The sequence below is a fragment of the Hakea prostrata genome, chromosome 4 (assembly GCF_041222555.1).
Source record: "Hakea prostrata isolate BN-2017 chromosome 4, UWA_Hpros_2, whole genome shotgun sequence".
In the NCBI taxonomy this organism is placed as follows: domain Eukaryota; kingdom Viridiplantae; phylum Streptophyta; class Magnoliopsida; order Proteales; family Proteaceae; genus Hakea; species Hakea prostrata.
The window spans coordinates 6,996,246-7,002,355 of NC_142603.1; the positions used below are offsets into that span (position 1 = coordinate 6,996,246).

The 6,110-nt window shown below is 38.5% G+C and overlaps 1 pseudogene; it reads left to right on the forward strand.

Annotated features, from left to right (window-relative positions):
• Positions 1 to 3,189: 3,189 nt before the first annotated feature.
• LOC149017488 (hyperosmolality-gated Ca2+ permeable channel 4.1 pseudogene) lies at positions 3,190 to 6,110 on the forward strand (annotated as a pseudogene).

Genomic DNA, 6,110 nt, shown 5'->3' on the forward strand with positions numbered 1-6,110 from the left:
CTAGATCTATGGGATGCACGACTAGATCTTGCATCTACTATCTTTTCTTTCTTTTTTTTTTTTTTTTTATATATTTGTTTTTATCAAAAACTTCATCCGGTTAGGGAAAAATGAGAGAAATGGAGAGAAATGGAGAGAAATGGAGAGAAGAGAAGCGGAGAAGATAGAGAAATGGAGAGAAAAGGAAGAAGAAATGGAGAGGAAAAAAGAAGAGAAGGAAACAAAGAGGGAAACAAAAGGTGGTGAGAGAAACAAAGAGAAGACAGGAGAGAAAAGAGAAAAACGGAGAGAAGATAGAGAAAAATGGAGAGAGACGATGAAGAAGACTCAAAGGAAGAGGCGGAGAGACAGAGGCAAGAGACCGCCAGTTTCTCTCCTCCTCAAAATGACGCCTACACCGGGTCGCTCAAAGGGGCGATGACATTAGAGGCGTTGGGTTTAGGGTTTTTTCAACGAAGAGAGTATCTTTCTTTTACTCCACACATTAGTTTGATAATCATGCATTCATGTACCCACTATTTGCCTTTCTCAAACTCAAATATTTGAGTATAAGATAAGATAAATTTTAATAATCACATATGAAGTTAGTTATGAATAACAAAATTGATTAAAGTTTACATTTTTCAGCTCAAGCTAATAACACTTTTTATTCTTTTTAAGAATAAGGGCGAAGCCATGATTTGACATTTAAATTGAACAAGTGTCATTCTTTCATATAAAACACAATGAGTTTTTACCCATTATTTTTGTCATCAAATTTTTTCCAATGGTGGACCCAAGTACTAATATTTTATACATGAGAAGAAGGTTATGGAAAATTATTTTTTTAAATTTAAGAAGATAACAAGGAAAATTTCAAACAAATTGGGAGAGACGGGGGAATAGTGCGCTGCCTGGCCCCAATGTTGTGCCATCCACGTCTAAGAGTGAATCATATCTTCAAACAAGATCAAATTAACAATTGACATGGCTTATTTGAAATGTAAAGAGATATTGTCTTAATCTTGAATAACTTTCAACCTTTTTAATTAAAAAAATAAAATTTGAACTTTGAAGAGACATGTATAAACAATAGGGTTAAGAAAAAGATTGAAGAAAAGACATTATGAGAGTCACTTAAAAGCGTCTGCCCTAGATGAACCTAGTAGTCCAAATAAAGGACCTGGGGTAGGTTCTACCCAGTGCAAGTTTATTAATGGAAAATACAAAATCTCAGTTTTACTTGGGAGTCAAATTCAATGAAATATTCTGTTCATTATTTTTTTTACCATTGAAAACATACAAAAAGAAACAAGCTTTGATCAATAATCGACTAAGTAATCATACATTTAAATTGACATCCTTTGATTATTTGAAGCAGTTAAGAGCTTGGCTATATATTTACTAGTTCGAATTTAAACGTAATTGATGACATATTCTTAACCAGAAAAAATAAACAGTTAAAAGTCGTTAGGTTTGAATGTTGACCATTGATGACAGATTTTTCTTGTCCTTTCAACTAATGATCTTATAATATTAGTGACACGTGTTGATATGGACAATTGCCAAGTGTTGATCATATTATTTGTAAGATCAATTAATTTATCCAACCGCCTTCTTCGCTTGACACTTGGACCATTCAAAAGTGACCATTCCAACCACCCCAACCCCCTAAAAGAAACCATAAAAAAATTAAAACTTTTTGTTCTTTTTGATAGAAAATAAGTTTATTGAATTAGAGAGCTGATGTAATCTTGGACATTAGACTTTTAAGGTCAATTAACTGGAAATTCAAATAAAAAATGCCACTAGAGTCAAAGGAATCTAACAGTGAGTTGGATTCTTTTAAGAGAATATATAAACATCAGAAAGATTCTCAGAATACAAATTGATCCAGTAGAATAATTTCTGCTGCAGAAATCAATCTATGTTCTCTTATTTTTTTTGGGGTCAAAATCCATGTTCTAGCTATTAATTACTACCTTTAAATGGAAAAGAATAAATAAATAAATCACCAAGGCCATGAGGGTTGTTTAAGCTGAATCAACCAAAAAAAAAAGTAACACTATTCTTCCAGTGACACGTGTTGATATAAATAATTGCCAAGTGTTGGTCACGTTGTTTGTAAGACCAACTAATTTATCGGATCACCTTCGATTGGACACTTGGACCATTCACAAAAGACTCCCCCAACTACCTTCTTCCCCACCTTCCGAAAAAACAGAAAAGAAAAACTCTTGTATAACTACAAAAATCAATCATTTTCTTTTTTGTACGAAAAAGTTTTTGAATTAAAGAGTTGATTCAATCTTGGACGCTATACTTGTACCTTGATATAGGTCATTTAATCAATAATTTAACTAAAAAGGCCACCAGAGCCAAAGGAATTTGGATTCTCTTTGACATAAAAAAAAAGGACATACAAGACTCTTAGAATACAAATAGATTTGTAAAATAATTTTCGTTGTTTTGAAAATCAATCTGTGTTCTATTAATTACTACCTTAACGATGGAGATGGGGAGGGGAAAGAATAAAGAAATTTGTTTTAAGTCAATCTTGATCAATTTGATAAAACTACTTTAGTCGTCATGGGATTAATTGAGACAGATACAACTTCTCAAAATTTTGCTATGATTTTGATGGGGGATGAACTAAAAGTGATTATTCGCAGTAATCTTCCAATAGACATGGAACACCAAACATGTAATATTATATATGATTGAACCATCGGATCTGTGCGTTTTTAATCATGTACCAAGGGTGTCCAAAAGTGTAGCAAACTCCCCCAGTGTAATCCGTGTATGACTGTTTGGCCTCATTCTGCTCCCTAGTTGGGTATTTTCCCCCTCAGGTGTTTCACACGGTAATATTAATAAATTATTATGATTTTACCCAAAAGAAAGTTCAAAACACCATGGCTTGAGGGGAGGCTATGGTAGAATTTCTATGGCCCACATAGACAATTTGGAGGCCCATATTCTGTTACCGTGGGCCAACTGTGGGCCAAAAGTACACAACTTTCTTAAATGGGCCGAACCATCCACTCCAAGAGATACCACCGCACCTTCAATAAACTGGTTCAGGAAATCAATTATTGACCAGTGTGGGCCGGGTATTGGGCCCGGGCTGACGTTTAAAACTGACATACCTAATAGGTTGGTTCCCGCGAGGTGAGGTTGGCATGTTACTACCCGGCGCACTTTAGTCTTCTCAGCGCACTTTACTTCGCTGCTTGGAACTTGCATCGTTCCAAACCGAATGTCCAAATTTCTATCGGTTTGAGCAAAGGGACAGAGAGCAAGCGCCACGCAGTAACCTCTGCTTCCACAGTAAGCTTTGAAGATTCAAATTCATTTTGGGTTTCTCGTCTTTTGTATTCTTGGTTTTCTATCTAATCTCGATGAAGGGAGATTCTTCTCTTTCTCTTGCTATTTGCCCAAATCGACGGAGAAGAATTTTGTTCTTCTCAGTCTTCCACAAATAGTAAAGCGTGAATTTCTGCATCCGCCATGGATTACGTTTCCTCTTCCTCTCCTTCGCCTTCTTCAGACGGAGACGGAGATGTTGACTTCGACACGGCGTGGTACGGTAACATACAATACCTTTTGAATATATCGGCCTTGGGCGCTCTCTGCTGTGTCTTCATCTTCATCTTCGTCAAGCTCCGCAGCGATCACCGTCGGATTCCTGGGCCTTCTGGGCTTGTTGCGAAGCTTCTTGCTGTATGGCACGCCACTTGCCGCGAGATTTCTTCCCACTGTGGTGCCGATGCTGCTCAGTTCCTTCTCATCGAGGGTGGAAGCTGCGTACTTCTGCTGTCGATCGCTGTCTTCGCCGTTTTTCTCGTGCTCCCTCTCAATCTCTATGCTGGAACTGCCGCCATGAGTGATCAATTCTCCAAAACCACCATTACCCACATCGAGAAAGGTTCGTCGCTATTGTGGGTTCATTTTGTTTTTGTGGTTATTATAGTTGCTTTGGCTCATCTTGGCATCTCCTCAATCGAGGAACGACTGAAAGCTACCAGGTTCAGGGATGGAGCTGGTAATTCTAGTGATCCTAACACATATTCGGTCTCGATTTTCACCATTATGGTGCAGGGGATCCCTAAAAATCTAGCAGCCGATAAAACCCCTCTGGAGGAATATTTTAAGGACAAGTATCCTGGGAAGGTTTATAAGGTTATCTTGCCGATGGATTTGTGTGCTTTGGATGATTTAATTACTGACTTAGAGAAGGTTCGCAGTGATATTTCTCGATTGGTAGCTCGAATTGATTCTCAACTTGTATCCAGTGAGGATCATGATGGTGAAAATGGGGGCGAAACTAATGAGAGATTTTGGGGCTGGCTTCAGATTCTGTGGAGAAAAGTGAAGGATTTTTGGGTTCGGATTGTCTCACGGTTGGGTTCCACGGATGAAGAAAAATTGAAGAAACTTCAGGATTTGAGGGCCTTTTTAGAGACTAAACTTGTAGCTTTCAAAGAAGGCCGAGCACAAGGTGCTGGGATTGCGTTTGTTATATTCAAGGATATCTACTCAGCTAATATGGCTGTACAGGATTTCCGAACTGTGAAGAGGAGGAGGCCAATAGGGAAATTTTTCTCTGTCATGGAGCTGCAGCTAGAGAGGAACCGATGGAAGGTTGAACGAGCTCCTCCGGCAACTGACATATATTGGAATCACTTGGGCTCTTCAAGATTCTCATTGAGACTGCGAAGAGCATTTGTGAACACTTCCCTTCTTTTGATGCTTTTGTTCTTTAGTTCTCCACTCGCTGTGATCAGTGCTCTTCAGAATGCAGCAAGGATAATCAATGCAGAGGCAATGGGCCGTGCTGAATCATGGTGGGTCTGGTTCCAAAGTTCAAGCTGGGTTGCAACAATAATATACCAATTTCTGCCCAATGTTCTTATATTTGTGAGCATGTATATGGTGATCCCATCAGTACTGTCCTATCTTACAAAGTTTGAGAGGCATCTCACTGTATCTGGGGAGCAAAGGGCTACTCTCTTGAAGATGTTTTGCTTCTTCTTGGTGAATCTTATTCTCCTTAGAGCTCTGGTTGAATCTTCCTTGGAGAGTGCGATCCTGCAGATGGGTCAGTGTTACTTGGATAGAGAATTTTGCAAAAGAATCGAGGAGTACATGAGTCCATCTTTCTTGTCAAGGTCATGCCTCTCTTCACTTGCATTTCTCATCACAAGCACTTTATTGGGGATATCTTTTGATCTACTTGCTCCAATCCCTTGGATTAAGAAAATGTTGCGGAAATTTCAGAAGAATGATATGCTTCAGCTGGTGCCAGAGGATGCTGATAATTACATTTTAGGTAGCGAGGAAATAGATAGCCTAAGAAGGCCTCTGATGACTGAAAGAGATTTCGGGCCGAACATGAGTGATAATGCCGTTTCACATGTTTCTCCACTAAATGGAATTGTAGAGGGACAAGATCTCTCCGTTTATCCTATCAACAGAAGCTCACCTGTTCCAAAACAAACATTTGATTTTGCTCAGTATTATGCATTCAATCTCACTATATTTGCCCTTACTATGATATATTCTTTGTTTGCACCTCTTGTGGTCCCTGTTGGTGCAGTGTATTTTGGATACAGATATGTTGTGGACAAGTACAACTTTCTATTTATATACAGAGTTCGTGGGTTCCCTGCAGGCAATGATGGGAAACTAATGGATACAGTGCTGTCTATAATGCGAATCTGTGTAGACTTGTTCATTCTCTCAATGCTATTGTTCTTCTCAGTTCAAGGGGATTCTAGTAAGCTGCAGGCTATATTCACTCTGGGGTTGTTACTGGTGTATAATCTCTTACCCTTCAAGAGTAATGGCTTTCAAACATCAGTATTGGAAGGCCTCCAGACTGTGGATGGTATTGTGGACGGACCTACTGATTATGAGATCTTCTCACAGCCCAAGTTTGACTGGGATACAGATCATGTATGATGTATAATGAGATCTTAAACACCAAGCAATTGTAAGTTTGTAACCATTATTTAGCATTGCTACACGGTTCCTTTGTTTCTTGGAAATCTGCTGTATCATAACTGTGTCTTTGTTTATATTTTGTAATGGGCTTCATTATAATGTAATCGGCACAACAAATTGAAACC